This window comes from Stegostoma tigrinum, chromosome 27 (assembly GCF_030684315.1).
Source record: "Stegostoma tigrinum isolate sSteTig4 chromosome 27, sSteTig4.hap1, whole genome shotgun sequence".
In the NCBI taxonomy this organism is placed as follows: Eukaryota; Metazoa; Chordata; class Chondrichthyes; order Orectolobiformes; family Stegostomatidae; genus Stegostoma; species Stegostoma tigrinum.
Window position 1 is genome coordinate 515,112 of NC_081380.1, and position 24,565 is coordinate 539,676.

The 24,565-nt window shown below is 47.5% G+C and overlaps 1 long non-coding RNA gene across 11 annotated transcripts in view; it reads right to left on the reverse strand.

Moving 5' to 3' along the window:
* Positions 1-24,565, reverse strand: part of LOC132211037 (uncharacterized) — an 86,844-nt gene that overhangs the window by 8,491 nt on the left and 53,788 nt on the right. For 5 of the 11 annotated variants that reach the window (XR_009447342.1, XR_009447332.1, XR_009447336.1 and 2 more), the window contains one exon: positions 2,810-2,968. This is a non-coding gene — a long non-coding RNA (uncharacterized LOC132211037). Of the gene's footprint in view, positions 1-2,809; positions 2,969-4,677; positions 4,882-8,343; positions 8,404-15,227; positions 15,361-17,221; positions 17,375-24,565 lie in introns of all 11 variants that reach the window. The other 6 variants (XR_009447338.1, XR_009447333.1, XR_009447340.1 and 3 more) reach the window with 5 other exon arrangements.

Sequence of the window (24,565 nt, forward strand, 5' to 3'; positions counted from 1 at the left end):
GGGATAATAGATTTGAGATAGATATCAGAGGCAGGTTCTTTACTCAGAGAGTGGTAAGGATGTGGAACCCCCTGCCTGCCAATGCAGTTAGCTCAGCCACATTAGGGGCATTTCAATAGTCCTTGGATAAGCATATGGATGATAATGGGATCGTGTAGGGGGATGGGCTTAGATTAGTTCACTGGTCCATCCACATCATCGCAATGAGCAAAAAAGCACACCGTTGTCTCTACTTCCCAGGAGGCTAAGGCAATTCCGTGTGCCCACAAGGGCAACTTTCACTCATGTACCACAGAAAGCATCCTATCTGGATGCATATCACAGCACGGTTCCTCTAGCAAAACAATCCCTAATTATTATGGCTCCTGCCTTTCTTCTTCCAGGCAGAATTGGTTCTGCTTTGTCATAACTAATTTGGGAGAAAATCCACGCTCAGTCTAAGTTAATTCTTCCAACAATTCAGATACCATGGAATACTGAGCAATGAGTTGGTATGTGAGAAAAAGAGAGAGAGAGAGAGAGACAAAGCCAGAGAGGTTGGGGGGGTGGGGGAGGGAGACAGAGACAGAGAGAGAGAGCGCGCGCGAGAGAGCGAGAGAGAGAGCGAGTGAGAGAGAGATGGGCGATGAGGGAGAGAGGGAGAGACAGACAGACAGAATAGGTGACACAATGTGAGTGTGTGAGCGCCTGCATCAGACAGTGAGAGAGATGTTGCTGAGGTGGAGATAGTTGAGAGTGTCGATCACCAACAATCTCTCCTGGTCCACCCAGATCGTCGCAATCGGCAAAAAAGCACACCAAATGTCTCTATTTCCCCAGCAGGCTAAGGTAATTTGGAGTGTCCGCAAGGTCAACTTTCATTCATGTACCAGAGAAAGCATCCTATCTGGATGCATGTCACAGCATGGTTTGGCAACAGCTCTTCCTACGACCACAAGAAACCTGCAGAGTCATGAACACAGCATCGTCCATCATGCAAACCAGCCTTCCATTCGTTGATTCCACCTCTACTTCCCGCTGCCTCGGGAAAGAAACTGACATAATCAAAGGCCCTTCTCACCCGCCAATTACACTCTCTTCTCCCTTTTTCTGAAGGGAAGATGTAAAAAAAGTTTGTATACATGCGTGAAAAGATTCAACAACAGCTTCTTCACCGCTGTTATTGGACACCTGAATAGGACACTGAAAAGCTTAAATCTAATTTTGATCTTGCTCTCTGTGCATCTTCTCTGTAGCTGTCACTATGTTCCGTTTCACTCATGCGCCTTGTTTGATATCACCTGTCTATACTGCATGCAGAAGAAAACTTTTCACTGTACCTGGGCACATGTGACAATGATGACTCAAATCAAGATAATAAAATGTGAGGCTGGATGAACACAGCAGGCCAAGCAGCATCTCAGGAGCACAAAAGCTGACGTTTCGGGCCAAGACCCTTCATCAGAGATGCTGCTTGGCCTGCTGTGTTCATCCAGCCTCACATTTTATTATCTTGGATTCTCCAGCATCTGCAGTTGCCATTATCTCTGACTCAAATCAAATTGACTGTGTGCAAGAGAGAGATGAGCATATGATTGTGCTCAAGAGTGCAAAGACAGTGCATGAAAGTGTGTGTGTGCGCACGACAGAATGTGTGTGCCAGTGACTGTGCTTGAGAGTGTGTGAAAGGGAGTTCGCACAAGAAGGGAGTGTTACAGCATGCATGAGGGAGTGAGTGTGTCTGTAAGTGTGAGTGAGCTTGATAGCAAGTGAATTTGCAAACCTAAGTGTGTGAGGGAGAGATTTGTGGTAGTGTGTGTGTACTTGAGAGTAAGAGCATTGGCAAAAGATCCTGCGACAGTGCATGCAAGTGTGCCACAGAATGTGTGCAAGACCGTGTACGACTGTGTGATAGTAGGGAGTATGAATGAGTGAGAATGTGATAGAGTGTGTTCGTGAGAGACTGTGTTCTCGACTTTTTTTTGTGTGTGTGTAGTGTGTTTGTGCATGAGGGACAGAATATGCATGTGCAACATCGTGTGACTGTGAACCTCTGAGATAAAGACCACGAGAGCGAGAGCAAGAGAGCGAGAGAGAGAGAGAGAGAGAGAGAGCGAGCGAGAGAGAGCGAGCGAGCGAGAGCGAGCGAGAGAAGAGATGAGGAATTAGAAATGATGAGTGGTCAATACCTGGAGGAAATAAAGAACAATGTGTGAGTGTTAAGAGAAGCCGCTGGATGTAATATGGAGGCTATTGTTTTATTGATTGTACTAAATGAAAAGCAAGTGTCACCTCTCAGTGTCAGTGGACAGGAGAGGCGCATTAGAGAAGGAGATATAGTCAGCCTTGTGAGAGACAGCAGACAAGTGGCAAATGCATAGAAACTGACATTAAAGCTTTCTTGTCAATGTGTAAAGAGGTGAGACAAATATGACGAGTCAATATTGTACCTTTGCACTCAGTAAAATCATAGAATCATGAATCAGAGAACCCTTACAGTGTGGAAACAGGTCCGTCAGCCCAACACGTCCACGCTGCCCCTCACAGCATCCCACCCAGACCCATCCACCTATAACTCACCTAACCGACACATCACTGAACACCTTGGGAAATTTTGCATGGCCAATCCACCAACCTTGCACATCTTTTGACTGTGGGAGGAAACTCGAGCACCCAGAGAAAACCCATGCAGGCACATGGAGAATGTGCAAACTCCACACAGAAAGTCACCAAAGGGTGGAATTGAGACAGCGGTGTTAACCAGAGCCACTATGCTCTATATTATGCTCATTCAGCTGCAAGCATTTTTTCTTAAAGAAGGGAAACTTACCATCGTCACAGGACGAGAGTGGTTTCAATCTTCTATCAGCTTTGAGAACCTTATCCATATCTGCCGTCACAAGGGCAAGGTGACGGTAATGGTGTGAGACCGGTTAGTATTCAGCAGCTCGCCGTGCAAAACATGAACGGCACTTTCATTGCTTTTTTCCTAGGGGCATAACAGAAAGACATGAACATGAAAAAATCCTGAAATCTTTCTCCAATTTCAATCTCAAAGGGACCATCCATTCCTCAAAAGTCATAACCAAACTGAACATGGGCCTCCTGCAGTGCCACAAATGATGCCACCCCAAAGTTGCAGTAACAGCAACTCATATTCCGCTTGGGAACCCTGCAGCACAATGGACATGGCTGACAGCTCTGTCAACCACGAATGCAAGGAATGCTCAGTTGAGGAAGAATGCAGACATTTCGGAATCCCTCCAGCAGAAGATGATATCATGAGAACAAATGGATCTGTCTGGACAGTCCTGTTTGTAGATTTTGGGAAGTAAGACTCTATTGTTTGTCATCAAGGATATGGTTGAGTGATCATATTCAGACTGAAGAGACCAAATTTGTGAGGCTGGAGAATGGGTGCAGAACCATGCCTCTTGGAATTCCTGTGCGTGTCTATGCTTGGCTTGGCTACTACGGTTACCTTGTCGCAGTGTCCTCTGAGAGGCGTGATTCTCCACCCATAATGCAACCAACAAACAGATACAATTGGACCCCCACACACAAACCCATACAGATCAAAACCGGAAATGACAGTACTCATGGTAACAGACTGGACAGTGTCAATTCCAGACAGAGTAGAATAACATCGTCTCATTGGAGGCTGTACCGATGATGTCACCGATCATGGTGACGAAACGTCTGAATGAGAAGCCGCCAGCTCGGCGAGCGAGTCAACCACCTCAATCAGAGAACTGGCTGTTTTGAACTACCTTGTTCAAGAGTTTCAGTTTTGATTTTGAATGTTAAATCTCGCTCCCACATAGGAATGGAGGATTACTGTTAACAGCTGCATTCTAACTAATTCATATCGAATCATTATTGTTTTGACCAGTCTTCGGGTCAGGCTCCCTCGGTGACTGAGTCTCCCAAATTGTTAAGTTCCCTCGTGAAAGACTCCCCTTCTTTACACACCCAACTAGATCCACCTCAGTTGGTACGAATTAAGCTGATTAAAAAGGATCTTTGGGTTGTGGATACCTTCCTATGTTTCAGAAGGAGTCAAGATAACTCAGGGTGACACGGTGACTCAGTCGTTAGTAACGCGACCTCACAGCACCAGGGACCTGAGTTCCATTCCAGCCTCGGATGACTGTCTGTGTGGAGTTTGCACATTCTCCCCTTGTCTGTGTGGGTTTCTGCTGGGTGCTCTGGTTTCCTCCTACAGTCCAGAGATGTGCAGGTTAGGTGGATTGGCAATGCTGAATTACCCGCAGTGCCCACGGATGTGTAGGTTAGGTACATTAGCCATGGGAAATGCAGGCTGACAGGGATAGAGTAGGGGAATGGGGATGGGTCTAGGTGGGATGCTCTTTGGAGGGTTGCTGTGGGCTTGTTGAACTGAGTGGCCTGTTTCCACACTGGGGATTCTATAAAACTAGCTTCTCCTGAACTCGTGAGAGAGTGAGTTTATCAATTGCTAAATGCAAGAAGTCATAAGGCACCACAAATATGCACAAGTTAGAAACAAGAAATTTGCTCAAAAACCATAAAAGTTAAGAGGGATACGGATACTTCAGCCTTTGGATTGTTTGTGAAGAATCGAAAGTGGGATGTTGTGGCCACTAAGTTGGGCGATCCCCGTAATGTTGATATGAATTCAGCAGTTAATTTTGAGATTCTTGTTGAAATTCTTTTGACCTTGTTTCCCTTTTGACATTGCCCAGGTTTGCAGAGCTCAGAGCAAGAGATTTTCTTTTCTTCTTAACTGCAGCATTGGGCGATGAAACGGCTGTCCCAGAGCCGTGACCTCCCCAACTCCTGAGACCACACGAGCACATTCGCCCAGGAATACACACGGACTGAGACGAAAGAACTATCGGGATAACAATCCTCAGCGTGGTACTGGAAAAGGCAGCATGTACAAACAGAAAACAGCTGTAAATAGTGTCAAGAGGTGAAATCAAGTGATAAAGCTAAATTCATGGCTCTTTGCTTGCGTGCTCATTGTATTCAGAACAAAGTCAACAAATTAATAGCACATTTCGAGGTTGACGGGCATGATTTTATAGCTATTACAAAGACATGTTTACAAGGAGATCAACACTGGAGGTAAGTGCGCAGGGCTGTACGACATTCCAAAAAGACAGGCAGGAGGGAAAGTGACTGTAAGCGAAGAAATTAGTATGAGAGCAAGAAACGATCTTGGATCGGAAGATGTAGAATCCAATTTTATTTATTTGTTAATGGGAGGAGGACATCCCTGGCTACGCAGTGTTTGTTGTCCATCCCTAATTGCCTAGGGGACAGTTCAAAGTCAATCATATTGCTGTGGGTCTGCAGTCACATATAGGCCAGATCATGTAAGGGTGGCAGTTTCCTTCCCTAAAGCACATCAGTGAACCAGCTGAGTTTTTCTGACATTTGGCAATGAATTCATGGTCATCATTATATTCTTAATTCATGATTTTCTTTTATATTGAATTCAAATTCCACCATCTGCTGTGCTGGAATTTGAACACAGGTCCCCAGAATGTTATCTCAGTCTCTGAATGAACAGTCCAGCAATAATACCACTAGGCCATTTCCTCTCCCATCGTGGAACAAGAAAGCCTGTAGCTGATTCCCACTTGGGAAAAACAGTGAACCAGGAGCTTCTTAAATGGGCGATCGCATCTCCTTACATTTTAAGACAGCCATGGATAATCAGGACCTTGTGGGAAGGGACGAAATTGGGGGAGGGAAAATTACATCAGTGTTAGGTAGGAGCTGAGCAGTATTAATTGGGAGGAGCTTTTATTGAACAAGTCAACATTTGATATGTGGGAGTTATTTAAAGACCTACTCTTCAGTTCAGAACTGGCCTATTCCAGGGAAGGAGGAATGACATGGATGGCAATCTAAGGACATACGGACATAAGAAATAAAACAGGAGTAGGCCATCTGTCTCTTCCAGCTCGTTCCGCTGATCTTTTTTGCGGACTCAGCTCCACTTCCCCTCCCATTCACCATAACCCTCAATTCCTTTCCTGTTCAAAGATCTATCTGTTTTGGCTTTCAAAACATTCAACAAGGGAACCTCAACTGTTTCAGTGGGCAGAGAATTCCACAGATTCACAACCCTTTGGATGAAGAAGCTCATCCTCAACTCAGTTTTATATCTGTTCACACTTATTTTGAGGCTGTGCCCCCAAGTTGGGATTTCGCCCATCAGTGGAAACAATTTCCGATCCATTTGTTTCATAATTTTAAAAGTTTCTATTAGATCACCCCTCATTCTTCTAAATTCCAGTGACTGCAATCCTAGTCTACTCAATCTCTCCCCGGACAGCAACATTTTTAATTCTGGAATCAACCTCGTGAACCTCCTTTGCACCCCCTCCAGTGCAAGTACATCCTTTCTCAAGTGAGGAGACTAAAACTGCACAAACTACTCCAAACCAAGCCTCACCAGCACCCGAGACAACTGTAGCATACCCTCCCGATTTTTAAACTGCATCACTCTCGCAATGAAGGACACTATTCCATTTGCTGTCTCAATTACCAGCCGCATCTGCAAACTACCTGATTCAGACACAAGGCTGCCCAGCTCACTCTGCGGAGCAGCATGCTGCAATTTTTCACCATTTAAGCAAGACTCCATTTTTCCATAATTGCTACCAAAATGGATACCCTCACATCTACCATCATTGGACTCCATCTGCTAGGCCCTTGTCCATTCACTTAAACTTTCTGCATCCTTCCGCAGATTTTCATTGTCCTCTTCAGACTTTACTCTCTCACTCATTTTCGTGTCATCTGTGAACATAGAAAAATACAGAGCAGAACAGGTCCTTCGGCCCTCCATGTTGCGCCAACCTGTGAACTAATCTAAGTCCGTTCCCTCACACTATCCCATCATCATCTATATGCTTATCCAAGGACTGTTCAAATGCCCTGAATGTGGCTGAGTTAACTGCATTGGCAGGCAGGGCATTCCATGCCCTTACCACTCTCTGGGGAAAGAACCTGCCTCTGACATCTGTCTTCAATCCATCACCCCTCAATTTGTAGCTGAGCCCCCTCGTACAAGCCAACATCATCATCCTAGGAAAAAGACTCTCACCGTCCACCCTGACTCATCTTTCTCTGATCGTCTTGTATGTTTCTATTAAAGGCCCTCTTAGCCTTCTTCTCTCCAATGAGCACAGACTCGAGTCGCTCAGCCTTCTCTCATAAGACCTTCACTCCAGACCAGGCAACATCCTGGTAAATCTCCTCTGCTCCTTTTCCAATGCTTCCGAATTCGTCCCGCAATGGAGCGACCAGAACAGGTCGCACGAGCGTTTTGTGCAGTTGCAGCATGACATCACGGCTCTGGAACTCAATCCCTCTACCAATAAAGTCTAACACACCGTATGCCTTCTTCACAGCACTATCAACATGGGTGGCAACTTTCAGAGATCTACGTACATGGACGCCAAGGTCCCTCTGCACATCCGCACTACCAAGAATCTTTACATTGGCCCAGTATTGTACCTTCCTATTATTCCTCCCAAAGCGAATCACCTCACATTGAACTCCATTTGCCACCTTTCCGCCCAATTTTGCACTTTATCCAAGTCTCCCTGCAACATGCGACATTCTTCCACATTGTCCACCACTCCACCGACTTTAGTGTCATTTGCAAACTTACTAACCCATCCACCTATGCCTGCGTCCAAGTCATTTATAAAAATGACAAACAGCAGTGGGCCAAAAACAGATCCTTGAGGCACACCACGAGTAACCGGACTCCAGGCTGAATATTTTCCATCAAACACCACTGGTTGCCTTTTTACCGAAAGCCAGTTTCTAATCCAAACTGCTAAATCTCCCTCAATCACATGGCTCCGTATTTTCTCCAATAGCCTACCATGTGGAACCTTATCAAAGGCTTTACTGAAGTCCATGTGCACTACGTCAACTGGCCTTCTCTCATCCACATGCTTGGTCACCTCCTCAAAATCTCCATGAGGTTTGTGAGACACGACCTGCCCTTGACAAATCCATGTTGACTATCTCCAATCAAATTGTTGCTTCCGAGATGATTATAAACCCTATCTCTTATAACCCTTTCCAAAACTTTTCCTGCAACAGACGTAAGGCTCACTGGCTGTAATTGCCTGGCTCATCTCTCCTGCCCTTCTTGAACAAGGGCACAACATTTGCAATCCTCCAGTCCTCTGGTGTTAAACCTGCAGACAATGAGGACTCAAAGATCAAAGCCAAGGGCTCCGCCACCTCCTCCCGAGCTTTCCAGAGAATTCTCGGAAAAATCCTCTCAGGCCCAGGGGATTTATCTAGCTTCACACCTTCCAGAATTGATAACATCTCCTCCTTACTCACCTGAATCCTTTCAAGTCTAATAGCACGTATCTCAGTCGTCTCGATGATATTCTCCTCTTCCTCAGTGAAAACAGATGAGAAATATTCATTTAGCACCTCTCCGATCTCTACCCGGTCCACACACAACTTCCCACTTCTGTCTTTGATTGGCCCTATTCCTACCCCAGTCATCCTTATATTCCTCACATACCTTGAGAAAACTTGACGGTTCTCCTCTATTCTACCTGCGAATGACTGCTCAGGACCCCTCCGTGCTCTTCTTCACTCTCTCTTTAAATCCTTTCTTGCTCATCTGTAATTCTCCATCGCATCAACTGATCCATCTCATCTCAACATCACATAAACCTCGCTCTTCTGCTTAACACGAGATACAATTTCTTTAGTAAACCACGGTTCCCCTACCTTATCACTGACCCCTGCCTGACAGGGACATACCTATCAAGGACACGCAATATCTGTTACTTAAACCAGCTCCCCATTTCGATTGTCCCCATCCCCTGCATTTTGCTACCCCATTCTTTGCCTCCTAAGCCTTGCCCAATTATAATTGCCTTCCCCCATCTGTAAGTCTTGCCCTGTGGCATGTTCCTCTCCCACTCCATCGCTAAACTAAACGTAACCGAATTATGGTCACTCTCTCCAAAGTGCTCATCTACCACTAAATCAAACACCTGGCCTGGTTCACTGTCAAGTACCAGATCCAGTGTGGCCTCCCCTCTTGTCGGCCCTTCGACGTACCGTGTCGGGAAACGCTCCTGCGTGCATTGGACGAAAACTCATCCATCCGACGTACGAGAGTTACAGTATTTCCAGTCAACGTTTAGGAAGTTAAAGTCTCCCATAATGACCACCCTGTTCCTTTCACTCCTGCCCAGAATCGTTTTGCCAATCCTCTCCTTCAGATCCCTGGAACTTTGCAGAGGCCTATTAAAAAACTCCCAGCAGCGTGGCCTCTCCTCTCCTGTTTCTGACATCAGCCCATACCACCTCAGTCGACCAGTCCTCCTCAAAAGCTTTTTCAGCCTCCGTTATACTGTCCTCGACAAACAAAGCCACACCTCCCCCTTTTTTCCCCACCTTACCTGATCTTACTCAAAGATCTGAACCCTGGAACCTGCAACATCCATTCCTGACCCTGCTCTATCCATGTCTCCGTAATGGCCACAACATCGAAGCCCCAGGTACCTATCCATGCTGCAAGCTCACCTCGCTTATTCCGGATACTCCTGGCAGTGAAGGAGACACACTTCAATTCAGCTTGCTGTTTGCCAGCACACTCCTGTGACACTGAGATCCTGTCCATGTCCTCCCTATTCTCTTTCTCCTGTGTACTGAAACTACACCACAGTTTCCCATCCCCTTGCTAAGCTAGTTTAAACCCACCCGAACAGCACTAGCAAATTTCCCGCCCAGGATATTAGTGCCCCTCTGGTTCAAGTGGATACCGTCCTGTTTGTAGAGGTCCCACCTTCCCCAGAATGAGCCCCAATTGTCCATGTACCTGAAGCCCTCCCACCTGCAGCATCCCTGCAGCCACGTGTTCAGCTGAAATCTCTCCCTGTTCTTTGCCTCGCTATCACTTGGCACGGGTAACAAACCAGAGATAACCACTCCGTTTGTTTGAGCTCTCAGCTTCCAGTGGAGCTCCCTGAAATCCTGCCTGACATCCCTATCCCTCTTTCTACCTATGTCGTTGGTACCTATGTGGACCATGGCTTGGGGCTGGTCACCCTCTCCCTTCAGGACCCCAAAGACACTATCTGAGATAACACGGACCCTAGCACCTGGAGGCAACGCACCAATCGTGAGTCTCTTCGGTTCCAAACAAGCCTTCTATCTGTCCCTCTAACTATTCAGTCCCCAATGACTAACACTCTCCTCCTATACCCACTTCCCTTCGTTGCAAGAGCGACAGACTCTGTGCCAGAGACCTGCACCCCAGTCAGTATTGAGGTAATGCCTCATCGTAAGGAGGTCAGAATTGACCGAGTGGCAGATATTTAGAGGGTCAGTACTGAGGCAGTGCACAACCGTCAGAGGGTCAGTACTTCAGGAGAACCCCATTATCAGAAGGTCAACACGAATGGAGAGTCACATCGTCAATGGTTCAATCCTGAGGAACACTTCATTATCATAGGGTCAGTCCTGAGGCAGTGCTTCATTGTCAGAGGGTCAGTATTAAGGTTTAGAATTGAGGGAGTGCTATCTGATTATGTCACTCTGACAATGAGGCACTTTCTCACTTCTGAATCTCTGACAAGGAAGCATTCCCTCAGTGCAAACCCTCTGTATGGACCCGATGTCAATGAGGCACTCGCTGAGTACTGACCCTCTGACAAAGTTCCAATAGCTTACTACTGACCTTCTAATCATGTGCCCCCTACCCCATTTCTAAATCTGTTACATTGAGGGCACTGCCTCAGAACTGACACACTGGCTATAAGGCAGTCCGTAAAGACTGACCCGCTGATCATGAGGCTGTCCCTCAGTTAATGACCCTCTAAATATGAGGCACTCCCGTAATTCTGACCGTCAGGAGCTACCTCAATGTTGACTCACTGATATAGAGGCACTGCCTCAGAATTGACATGCTGACGATGGGGCACTTGCTCAGGACAGACCCTCTGATAGAGCTGCAGGTTTGATATTAGAGCAGTGATGCACCACGAGCAGGTCAGGATTAAGGGAGTGCCACACAGTCAGTGGACCAATATTAGGGGAGTGCCACACTGTCAGAGGATCACTCTTAATGGAGTGCTGCACTTGTGGTGAGTGAGTACTGAGGCAGTGCAGCACTGCAAAGGGTCAGTAATGAGAGAAAGCTCCATTTTCAGAGGGTTAGCACAGAGGAAGTGCTTAATCAGAGAGTTATTTCAGAGAGAGTGCTGTATTGTCAGAGTTTCGCACTGAGGGAGTATCACACAATCAGAGGTCCAATATTAAGGAAACAGTGCACTGTTGGAGGGTTGATATAAAGGGAGGGCTGCACTGTCAGAGGGTTAATGATGTGGGAGTGCTGAAATATCACAGAATCAGTCCTGAGAAGTGCTGCACATTCAGAGAGTTAGTGCTGAGGGAGTGGTCTAATGTGAAAAGATTGATATCAAGGGGCACTGCCGAAGGATCAGTAGTGCAATACTGTCAGAAAAACAATATTGAGGGAGTTCTGCTGTGTCAGTGGGTCAATATTACAGGATTGCTACACGATCCACGTATCAATGTCAGATGGTCAGTCCTGAGGGAGTGCTGCACTGTTGGAGGGCCAATATTGAGTGTGTGCGACACTCAAGAGGATCATTTTGTTGGACTTGTGCACTGTCAGAAGTTCAATTGTAAGCAAGTGCCACACTGGTAGCGGGTTAATATTATGGGAGTGCTGCACTGTCAGACGGTTAAAGATGAGGGAAAGCTCATCATCTGACAGGGCATCACTCCCTTCAGACGAACCCTCAGGCGGTGCAGCACTCCAACAAGTTAGTTTCAGAGGCATGTTGTCCCATCAAATTGACCCTCTGAGACAGGAGCATGCACTAAATATCGATCCTCTCACAATGCTGCACTGCCTTAATATCGGCCCTCTGGCAGGGCGGCTCCCTTTCAGTACACACCTTCCAACAGCACAGCACTCTCCCATCATTGACCCTCTGACAGTGCAGTACTCTCTTAATACTGAATGTGTCACACTGCTCGACACTGTTGGAAGGTCAATACTAAGAGTGTGCTGCACTGTTAGACGGTCAATGATGAGCTAGTGATGCATGTGCGACATTCCCTCAATTCTTATCCCATTACAATGAGGCACGGCATTAGTATGGCCCTCTGACAAAGTAGCACAGCTTTAGAACTGACCCACTGATCATGAAGCTTTCCCTCAGTACTGAACCTCAGAGTGATCCTCAGCCACAACACTGACTCTCTAATCCTGCAGTACTGTCTCAATTCTGACCTCAGTCCCGACCCTGTTACATTGACATTGCAGTTCTTCCTTACCATGGACACTCTGGCCATGGGACACCACTGTTGGCCCTGTTGCAGTGCAGAATTCACTGACACTCACCCTCTCCCATACCTTCAATACTGAATGTCTGATAGGACTGCGGGCAGCTGACTCTGACAGTGCAGCATTCTCTCAGTATCGACCCTCTGACAGTAATTAGGGGACTGCTGCATTGTCAGAGAGTCAGGACTGAGGAAGGGCTGCACTATCAGAAGGCAAATATTAATGGAGTTGTGCACTGTCACAAATTCAATATTAACAGAGGGCTGCACTGTCAGAGAATCAATGATGACGGGGCAGTGCGTTGTGAAAAGACCTGTAATAAAAGGCATGCGGCCTGTCAGAGGGACTAAACGGAGAGCTTCACTGTGAGAGGGCCAACATTAGTGAATGCTCCAGTCTCAGAGGGTCAATGTGATGGGAGAACATCTCTCTGACATTATCTTGTTGGCGGGTCAGCGCTGACGTAGTGCTGCACCGTCCGAGGGGTCGGAGAAAGGGAGTGATGCACGACCAGGTGATCAGGGAGTGCTGAAGTGAGGGGGTCGTCAGCGATAAGTGGGTGAGCTCTGAGGGAGTGCAGCACAGTGTGGGGTCAGCACTGCGGGAGTGCTGTTCTGAGGGGGATCAGGACTGAAGGGGGTCAGCACTGAAGCAGGTCAGCGTTGAGGGAGTGCTGCACTGAGGGGTTCAGAATAAAGGGTATGCTACACTGAATGGGTCAGAAATGAGAGGGGGGTCAGCACTGAGGGAGAGCGGCACTTTAAGATGTTCAATATTACTGTGTCCTGCACTGTGAAAGGGTCAGTATGAAGGCAGCACTGCAATATCAGAGAGGCAATGATGAGTGTGTGCTGCACTGCTGAAGGGTTAAATTTGAAGTGGTGTCCCACGGCCAGAGTGTCAATGGTAAGGGAGCATGGCATTCTCAGAGTGTTATTGCTGAGAGAATACCAGTATGACGGAGGGTTAATTCTGTGGCAGAGATGCACCGTCAGAGAATCAGTCATCAGAGAGTAGGCAGTGTTGGAGGGTCAGTACTGAGGGAGTGTTTCACAATCAGAGCGTCAGTTGTCTGGCAGTGCTGGAAAAGCTCAGCAGGTCTGGCAGCATCTGTGGAGGCAAAAACAGAGCCAACATTTCGGGTCCAGTGACCCTTCCTCAGGACTGTTCTGAGGAAGATCTCCAGTTCTGAGGAAGGGTCAATGGACTCGAAACGTTGAATCTGTTTTCTCCTGCACAGATGCTGCCAGGCCTGCTGAGATTTTCCGGCAACTTTCTTTTTGTTCCCGACTTACAGCATCCGCAGTTCTTTTGTTTTTTATGTCTGGCAGTGCTTGTTTGCTTGTGACCTTCTGAAAGCACAGCACACCCATAATCTTGGCCCTGTGACAGTCCAGCACTCCCTCAGTACTGATCCTCCAACAATGGAGCATTCCTTCAATACTGACCAGCAGCGCAGCACTTTATTTCTGAGAGTAGTCTGAAAGAAACTACCTTTGCTTACCGAGAGAGACAGGGAGAGCAAGTGCGTATTCTGTAGGTGACTCAGGATGTATTGTAACCTTAACAAGTCAAACAGTATTTCAGATTAGTTTATAATTAAAGATTATTCTAACTGTCTTCCTGGAAAAGTACAGTCCCTACAACATGGGGCTGATACTAATACACTCACTCAGAAGTGACCCTCCAGCAAAGCAGCCCTGCCTCAGAACTGACCCTGTGACAATGAGCTACTCCATCAGCAGTGAATCTGTAATCACGTGGCACTCCCTCAATTCTGAAAACATTACACTGAGGCACTCCTACAAAGGCCTCTGCGTTTTAGGGATTATTTACAGTCATCCCTGTGTTTTACAGGTTATTGAAAGGGGTCACTGTTTTCGGGTTTATTTTCACCCTCCAATCTTGCAGCACTCCCTCAATTCAGGCGTGCAGCAGTAATGTCTCCAGACTGAATCTCGAAAAGTGTTGCAAACCCTCAATTCTGATCTGCTCAAAATGAGCCACTGACTGAGTATTGGCCTTCTGACAAAAAGTCACTTATTCAGAACTGGCCTTCTGACAATGTGACACTCGTCCACATCTGACCCTCCAGCAATGAGGTACTGCCTCAGAACTGATCCGCCGACAGTAAAGCACTGCCCCCTCAGTTCTGACCCTCTGACAGAGCTGCAATACTTCAGGACTGAACTTCTAATCATCTTGTACTCCATCAACTCTGAATCCAATGCACTGAGCTACTGACTCAGTATTTACAGTCTGCTCCTAATACACCCTCAGAATTGACCCTAAGGCAATGTGACCCTGCCTCAGAACTAACTCTGTGACAATGAGGCACTTACTCAGCGCTGAATCTCGAATTGTGTAGCACTCTCTCAGTTTTTAGGCACTCCTTCCAGACTGGCACACTCTCAAGGCTGATCCTGCAGCAATGAGGAATTGCCTTACAACACAGCCACGAACAACAAGGCCCTCTTTAGGACAGTGTCTGATAACGAGGCACTCACTTGGTTCTGAGCCTCTGACAATGAAGCACTTGCTCAAGTCTGACCACATGAAAATGAGGCACCCTCAAACTGACCTGAAACACCTCAGTTTCGACCTTCTGATGGCTCTGAAATGCCTCAGTTTATATCCTCTGACCGGTCTTTTAATTCTGACACAATTACAGTGAAGGTCAGCCTCCGTGCTGACACTCAGAATACATCACTCCCTCTGACAGTGTTGCACACCCTGAGCATCACTGACAGTTTCAGTGTTCCCTTAATATGGACCAACTCATCATGCAGCACTCCCCTGACATTATTATTTACATTGACGATCTGACAGTACAGCCCACCTCAGTGCTGACCCTCCGACAGCGCAGCATTCCCTCATTACTCACCCTCTGATACTGTAGCCCACCTTTGGTAATGACACTCTGACAGTGTCACACTCCCTTACTATCGGCCCTTCAACAGTGCAGCACTCCCTCAATGATGACACCGTAACGATGCAGGATTCCCTCAGTCCTGGCTCTGCAACAGTCAAGCATTCAATCAACACTGACCCTCTGTTAGTGCAGCACACCCCTAATATTGATCCTGTGACAGTGCAGCACTCCCTTAATATTGGCCTTCCGACAGAGTGGCACTTTCTTGACGAAGACACTCTGACAATACAGTTTTCCCTCATTGCTGATCCTCTGGCAGTGCAGCATTCTGTCATCATTGGCACCTTGCCAGTGGAGCTACATGCTTCTTATTGACCCTCCACAGTGCAGCACTGCCTCTCTACTGACTCTACAACATTAATATTGATCCCCGAACGGGAGGTTCTCTTTCATACCCACCCCCACAAAGAGAAGCCCTCCCTCATCTTTAACCCTCTGACAGTGCAGCACTCCCTTAATATTAACCCGCTGCCGGTGTGGCACTCCGTTACAGTGCCGAACTCCAACAAAGTGATCATCTGAGTGTCGCGCACACACTCAATATTGACCCTCCAACAGCGTAGCCCTCCCTCAGAACTGACCGTCTGACATCCATACACTGATAGTGTCGCAATTCTGTAATATCGACCCCCACCGACGCAGCAGAGCTCTCTCAATATTGGCCTTCGGACAGTACTGCGCTACTGATCCTTCGGCGGTGCCTCTTGATATCAATCCTCTGACATTATAGCACTCCCTCAGTACTAACTCTCTGAACGTGCAGCACTCTCTCAGGTCTGATTCTGCGCTATTTCAGCACTCCCACGTCATCAACCCTCTGACAGTGCAGCACTCCCTTTATATTATATTATATTTATCAACCCTCCAACAGTGCACTATTTCCTTAATATTGGACCTCTGATTGGACAAGCTGACAGCATCTCATGTTCTTTTTCGACAGAGAGTCAGTTCTGTGGTAGAACCTCATTGTAATGGTCCTTCTTGTACAGGTCCCACCTTCCCCAGAAGGCATCCCAATTATCAACATATCTGAAGCCCTCCCTCCTACACCAGCTGCGTAGCCACGTGTTCAGCTGCGCCCGCTCCCTGTTCCTCACCTCGCTATCTCGTGGCACCGGTAGTAAACCAGAGAACACTACTCTGTTCGTCCTGCTCTGCAGCTTCCATCCTAACTCCCTGAAATCACTTTTTATATCCTCAAACCTATTTCTGGCTATATCATTTGTGCCAATATGTAACACGATTTCTGGCTGTTCGCCCTCCCCTTTCAGAACTTTATACACCCGATCGGAGACGTCCCGGACCCTGGCACCAGGGAGGCAACATACCTTCCGGGAATCCCGATCTTGCCCACAAAATCTCCTGTCGATTCCCCTAACTATCGAGTCCCCTACCACGAGTACTTTTCTATTCTGCCCCCTTCCCTTCTTTGCCACAGTGTCAGGCTCAGTGCCAGAGAACTGACTACTATGGCTTTCCTCTGGTAGGTCATCCCCCCCAGCAGTATCCAAAACGGTATACTTATTGCTGAGGGGAATGCCCACAGGGGATCTCTGCACTGTCTGTCTGTCCCCTTTCCTCCCCCTAACTGTAACCCATCTATCCTCATCCTGAGCTTTAGGAGTGACCAACTCCCGATAACTCCTCTCAATTACCCCCTCTGCCTCCCGAATGATCCGTAGTTCATCCAGCTCCAGCTCCATTTCCCTAACACGGTTTTCAAGGAGCTGTAGCTGGGTGCACTTCCCACAGATGTAGCCAGCGGAGACGTGTGCCACATCTCCCAACTGCCACATTCTGCAGGAGGAGCAAGCAACTGCCCTAGCATCCATACCCCACTTATCTGAACACCCACTCAATACTAAAGCAGAAAGCTTACTTCAAGTAATAATAACAAATTAATAACAAACTTATGTTCAATAGAGAAAGTTTAGAATGAACCTTACCTTATAAACTAGGTTAGAGGAGGAGGGCGGGTGGGAGACACTACAGTTGTAGAGTCTCGGGTTTAGCTGCCTTGCTGATATATATGGTCACTGCTTTCCTTCCCGGCTGCCCCTCTGGTCCTCGTCACTTCCTCTGGTGCTCCCGCTCCTTCTCTGAAAGAGGAAAAAAAAAACACCGCTGCCCGCTATCGGTAAGTAATTTTAAAAATAAACTGCTTTACCTTAGCTGCAGTCTTCCGGGTCCGTCTTGCCTCCGCTACTGCTCGCACTCAAAAAAAAAGGGGACCAATGTCCTGGGTGGAAGGTTTGCTCGAGTAGTTCGAGAGGGTTTAAACTAGTATGGCAGGGGGGGGGGAACCTGAGCTGTATACCAGAGGTGAGCGTTGATGCGGGTGAGGCAGTAGCAAGAGGTAGACCAGCTAGTGGGAAGGATTTTCCTGGGAAGGAACCAAGGGATCGGTTAAAGTGTGTTTGCTTTAATGCAAGGAGTATCAGGAATAAAAGTGATGAACTTAGAGCATGGATCAGTACCTGGTGCTATGATGTTGTGGCCATAACAGAGACATGGGTTTCTCCTGGGCAGGAATGGTTGCTGGATGTTCCAGGGTTTAGAACATTTAAAAAGAATAGGGAGGGGGGAAAAAGAGGAGGGGGTGTAGCACTACTAATCAGAGAGGGTATCACAGCTACAGAAGCTTCCTTTGTCGAGGAAGATCTGCCGACTGAGTCAGGATGGGTGGAAATTAGGAACAGCAAGGGAGTAGTCACCTCATTAGGGGTTTACTACAGGCCCCCCAATAGCAGCAGGGAGATTGAAGAAAGCATAGGTCGACAGATTTTGGAAAAGTGTGGACGCAGTAGGGTTGTTGTAATGGGTGACTTTAACTTTCCTAATATTGATTGGAGCCTCCTTCGAGCAGAAGATTTGAATGGAGCTGTTTTTGTAAGGTGTGTTCACGAGGGTTTCCTAACGCAGTACGTTGACAGGCCGACGAGGGGAGAGGCCATTCTAGACTTGGTGCTCGGAAACGAGCCGGGGCAGGTATCAGATCTTGTGGTGGGAGAGCATTTTGGTGATAGTGACCATAACTGCCTCACATTTTACATAGCTATGGAGAAGGAGAGGATTAGGCAGAATGGGAGGATATTTAATTGGGGAAGAGGAAACTATGATGCGATTAGACATGAGTTAGGAAGCATGGACTGGGAGCAGTTGTTCCATGGTAAGGGAACTATAGACATGTGGAGATGGTTTAAGGAACAGTTGTTGGGAGTGATGAGTAAATATGTCCCTCTGAGACAGGCAAGAAGGGGTAAGATTAAGGAACCTTGGATGACGAGAGCGGTGGAGCTTCTAGTGAAAAGGAAGAAGGTAGCTTACATAAGGTGGAGGAAGCTAGCGTCAAGTTCAGCTAGAGAGGATTACATGCAGGCAAGGAAGGAGCTCAAAAATGGTCTGAGGAGAGCCAGGAGGGGGCACGAGAAAGGCTTGGCAGAAGGAATCCGGGAAAACACAAAGGCATTTTACACTTATGTGAGGAATAAGAGAATGGTCAAAGAAAGAGTAGGGCCGATCAGGGATAGCATAGGGAACTTGTGTGTGGAGCCTGAAGAGGTAGGGGAAGCCCTAAATGAGTTTTTTGCTTCTGTCTTTACGAAAGAAACCAACTTTGTAGTGAATGAAACCTTTGAAGAGCAGGTGTGCATGCTGGAATGGATAGAGATAGACGAAGCTGATGTGCTGAAAATTTTGTCAAACATTAAGATTGACAAGTCGCCAGGCCCGGATCAGATTTGTCCTCGGCTGCTTTGGGAAGCGAGAAATGCGATTGCTTCGCCACTTGCGAAGATCTTTGCATCCTCGCTCTCCACTGGAGTCGTACCTGAGGACTGGAGAGAGGCAAATGTAATTCCTCTCTTCAAGAAAGGAAACAGGGAAATCCCCGGCAATTATAGACCGGTAAGTCTCACGTCTGTCGTCTGCAAGGTGTGAGAAAGGATTCTGAGGGAGAAGATTTATGACCATCTGGAAGAGCATGGCTTGATCAAATACAGTCAACACGGCTTTGTGAGGGGTAGGTCATGCCTTACAAACCTTATCGAGTTTTTTGAGGATGTGACTAGAAAGGTTGATGAGGGTCGAGCTGTGGATGTGGTGTATATGGACTTCAGTAAGGCATTTGATAAGGTTCCCCATGGAAGGCTCATTCAGAAGGTCAGGAGGAATGGGATACAGGGGAACTTAGCTGCTTGGATACAGAATTGGCTGGCCAACAGAAGACAGCGAGTGGTAGTAGAAGGAAAATATTCTGCCTGGAAGTCAGTGGTGAGTGGGGTTCCACAGGGCTCTGTCCTTGGGCCTCTACTGTTTGTAATTTTGATTAATGACTTGGACGAGGGAATTGAAGGATGGGTCAGCAAGTTTGCAGACGACACAAAGGTCGGAGGTGTCGTTGACAGTGTAGAGGGCTGTTGTAGGCTGCAGCGGGACATTGACAGGATGCAGAGATGGGCTGAGAGGTGGCAGATGGAGTTCAACCTGGATAAATGCGAGGTGATGCATTTTGGAAGGTCGAATTTGAAAGCTGAGTACAGGATTAAGGATAGGATTCTTGGCAGCGTGGAGGAACAGAGGGATCTTGGTGTGCAGATACATAGATCCCTTAAAATGGCCTCCCAAGTGGACAGGGTTGTTAAGAAAGCATATGGTGTTTTGGCTTTCATTAACAGGGGGATTGAGTTTAAGAGTCGTGAGATCTTGTTGCAGCTCTATAAAACTTTGGTTAGACCGCACTTGGAATACTGCGTCCAGTTCTGGGCGCCCTATTATAGGAAAGATGTGGATGCTTTGGAGAGGGTTCAGAGGAGGTTTACCAGGATGCTGCCTGGACTGGAGGGCTTATCTTATGAAGAGAGGTTGACTGAGCTCGGTCTCTTTTCATTGGAGAAAAGGAGGAGGAGAGGTGACCTAGTTGAGGTATACAAGATAATGAGAGGCATGGATAGAGTTGATAGCCAGAGACTATTTCCCAGGGCAGAAATGGCTAGCACGAGGGGTCATAGTTTTAAGCTGGTTGGTGGAAAGTATAGAGGGGATGTCAGAGGCAGGTTCTTTACGCAGAGAGTTGTGAGAGCATGGAATGCGTTGCCAGCAGCAGTTGTGGAAGCAAGGTCATTGGGGTCATTTAAGAGACTGCTGGACATGCATATGGTCACAGAAATTTGAGGGTGCATACATGAGGATCAATGGTCGGCACAACATTGTGGGCTGAAGGACCTGTTCTGTGCTGTACTGTTCTATGTTCTATGTTCTAATGGGTCAGAGTGGGTCTAATCAGTCCAACCCCAAACCTAACCGCGGCTTCAGGCCTAAGCCTAGCCTCAGGCCTAACACTCACCCTCAACCTAAGCAGAAGCCTCAGCCCCAAACCTAAATGTGGTCTGAGCTCTAACCCTAACCATAGACTCAGCCCGAAGCCTAACCTCAGCCTTAACCCAAAACCTCTCCCGAGCCCTCCCCCGAACTCCAAACTTAACCTCATTAGTCACCCTAACACAAGTCTCATCCCTCACCCTAACTCTCCCCTCATCCAAAACCTCGTCCAATCCTCACACCTAACCCCTAGCCTTGGTCCTAACCCAAACCCGAACCCTGGCCACCCTCTCACGCTAACCCTCATTGTTAATTAGTGAGTACTGAGGTATAGCAGCACTGTCAGAGCATCAGAATAGTGGGAGTGAACTATTGTCAGACTGTCGATACTGAGGCAGTGTCTCATTATAGAAGGGTCAGAATTGAAGCAGTGCCACACTAACAGAGACTCAGTACTGAGGTACTGCAACAGCGTCATAGAATCCGAACTGTGGGCGTGCATTATTGTCAGAGGGTCATGATCTGAGGCAGTGTCTCCTTGTGAGAGGGTCAGGACTGACAGAGAGCCTTCCTTGCCTGACAGTCAGTACTGAGGCACTGCTTCTTTGTCAGGGGGTCTGGAGGGATAGTGTCTCATTGTTGGTCAGTCCAGTGTGAGGCAGTAGCTCATTGGTGGAGGGTCAGTCCTCAGGGTGGGCGGATGATGTGGAGGTGCTGGTGTTAGACTTGGGCGGACAAGGCTGAGCATTGACACTCTGCTACAAATGCACTCTCTAGTTCTGACCCTCTGATAAAGGCAAACTCCCTAATTGCTGACACTCTGCCAAGTAGGCACTGGCTCAAACAGACCCTCTGACAATAGGCCACTGACCCTCTGATCGAGCTGCAGTACCTCAGTGAGGCAGTGGCACTCCTTGAATTCTGATCCCATTACAATCAGGCACTGCGTCAGTACTGACGCTCTGCCAAAGAGGTACTGCCTGAAAACTGATCCAATGACAATGAGGCACTCCATCAGGACTTACCTCTGACAGTGCTAGATTACCTCTGTACTGACCTTCTAAAATGGGTGGCACTCCTTCAATTCTGACCCCCTTACAACATAGCCCTGCTGCAGTGCCGACCCTCTGACAACAAGGCATTCTCTGAAGCCTGATCCCCTCAAGATGAGGTCATACTTCAGTATTAACACTGACAAAGAGTCACTTCCTCTATATTGACCCTCTCATTGTGCGGCACACCCTCAGTTCTGATCTTACGACAATGGGGCACTTTTGACCAGCTGACAATGGTGCTCTCCCTCAGTTCTGACACCTCCACAGTTCTGCACTACCTCTGTACTGACTCTCAGTGCTGACCCTATTCTGATCCATTACAATGAGGCACTGCCTCACTTGTGGCTGTATAACAATGATGCACTCCATCGATTCTGCGCCGCACACAGTGCTGTAATACTTCCGTACTGCCCTGTAATTGTGTGGCACTCCCTTAATTTTGACCCCCTTACACTGAGGCTGTGCCTCAGTATTCACCTCTGAAAATAATGCACTCCTACAGATCTGGCCCTCTGATGCTCCTGCAATAACTTAGTTTTTATCGGCTCGTCACGTGGTTAGCTTCAATGCTGATGCCATTACACGGAGGCAGTTTCTCAGAACTGACCTTCTAACAATGGCACTCCCTTCGGACTGTCAGATACAGCCACACTACCTCCGTTTTGACCCTCTCATCACGTGGCAGTCCCTCAATTCTGAACTCCTCACAATGAGTCGCTAACTCAGTACTGACCCTCTGACAAAGAGGCACTCCCTTAGGGCTGACCTTGCACCAATCAGATACTGCCTCACACCAAACCCTCTCGAATAATGAGGCACTGCTTCAGTACAGACCCTCTGACAAAGACGCACTGCCTCAGAACTGACTCTCCAGCTATGGCGACCGGCCACAAAACGGACCTGCTGACAATGAGGCACTTCCTACCATCTCCAATCATGTGGCAGATCTCTAATCCTGTGGCCCTCTCTCAGTTCTGTCGCCATTGCATTGAGGCATTCCCTCTTCGTTGATCCTCTGAACTCCCTCAAGACTGACCATCCACCGTTGATGCACTACCTCAGATCTGGCCCACCGACAGTCCTACAATCTGTCACCATTCCATGTAGCATTCCAGCAATTCTGACCCCATTTCAATGAGACGCTGTTTCAGATGGTCACTCTGAAAACGAAGCGCATTCTCAGGACTAAATCTCTGAAACTAAAGCACTTCCTCAGTACTAACTCTCTGACAGGCAAGTATTGGGGGTTAGGTTAGGGCTGAGGTTAGACTTGGAGCTTAGGCGAGGGTTGGGGTTGAGGCTAAGCGTTAATTGGGGCTGTGTGTTACAGTTCATTTTAGGGCTGAGGCCATAGCTAGTGGTAGGACTGAGGCTCACTTTAGGGCTGAGACTAGATGTTCGGCCTGAGGATCAGCATTAGGGCTGAGGGTAGGGAGGGTTTACGCTGAGGATAGGGTTAGGGTTAGGGTTAGGGTTAATGCTGAGGTGAGGGTTAGCCTGAGGCGAGCGTTTGTATGGGTTTAGGGCTGAGGCTGGGTTTAGAGTCAGGGTTCGGGCAAAGAGACGCTGCCTCAGAACTGACCTGCTGACAATTAGCCAGTACCTTAGGTACTGATGAGCTAATAAAAAGGCCCGCTCTCAGCACTGACACTGCAGCAATGAAGTCTCGCCTCACAACTAACTCACAAAGGGCTCATAATTGAGGAAGTGCCGAATGATGAAAGGGTGCGGACTGAGGTGTTGCACAACTGTCAGAGGGTCAGAACTGAGGTATTGCATCATTATCAGATGGTCAATACTGCAGCAGTGGCCCACTGTAATAGGGTCAGAAAGGTCATACTGAGGTCTTGCAAGATAGGGTCAGAACTGTTGGAGTGATTCATTATCAGAGGGTGGGCACTGAGGCATTGAAGCATTGACAGAGGGTCAACACACTGTCTGTATTGAACATGTGGCAATAATGTTCTGACTCCATAACATCAAGGCACTGCCTCAAAACTGACCCTTAATCCTGACCCTCGCACAGTGCTGCATTGCCTCAGTCGTGATGCTGCATTCGTGTGGTACTAGCAGTTCCAACCCCATGAATAGGATGGGCTGAAGGGTAACATTTCTTGATATTTGAGAAATGGTTGACTTTGAATGAGTCCTGTCAGCATTCCTGTTTTACAGTTAATTTTATTTCTGTAACTGGTTTTTTTCTTTGCCAAGTCGTTTGTTACACCGGAGCAGAGGGAGCATTTTGTTCCTCGGCACTGGACGTCATCTCGGACTGAGACCACGAACGGTGCCAGGAACAACCTCAGCCTCCAGGCCAGCCATTGATCGAGGGGTCCCTCACAGCCACAAGAACATGAGGCTTATTCTTTTTTACTCTCTACTTGTTATTCTTTTTAATTACTCTTTCTCCATCTTTTATTTCCTCAATAAATGTTCATCTTTCAGAAAATTGGCAAGCATTCCTTTAACTGCACTTGATAGAATCACAAAAGAACCACTTCGATGCACGCTGTCATCAAAAACACACCATTATTTTGAGGCACTGCCTCAGCATTGATCCTCTGACAATATCGCACTCCCACAGATTTGACCCTTTGACAACGAAGCAAGGCCTCAGTATTGAAGCTCTGACAATGCTTCAATCCCTCAGTTCTGACCATCTGACAAGGAGGCACCTTTATTTCTGACCCTCTCACAGTAGCAATATCTCAGGACTGACCTTCTATTTGTATGGCATTGCCTCACCTTACAATGGGGTGCTGCCTCAGTCTTGCCCTTCTGACAATAATGCACTCCCACAGTTCGGACCCACTCATATTGCTGCATTTCCTCAACACTGACACTAAAAATGTGTGGCAGATCTTTAGTGCTGATCCTTTTACAAGGAAGCATTGTCTCAGTATTGACCATCTGACC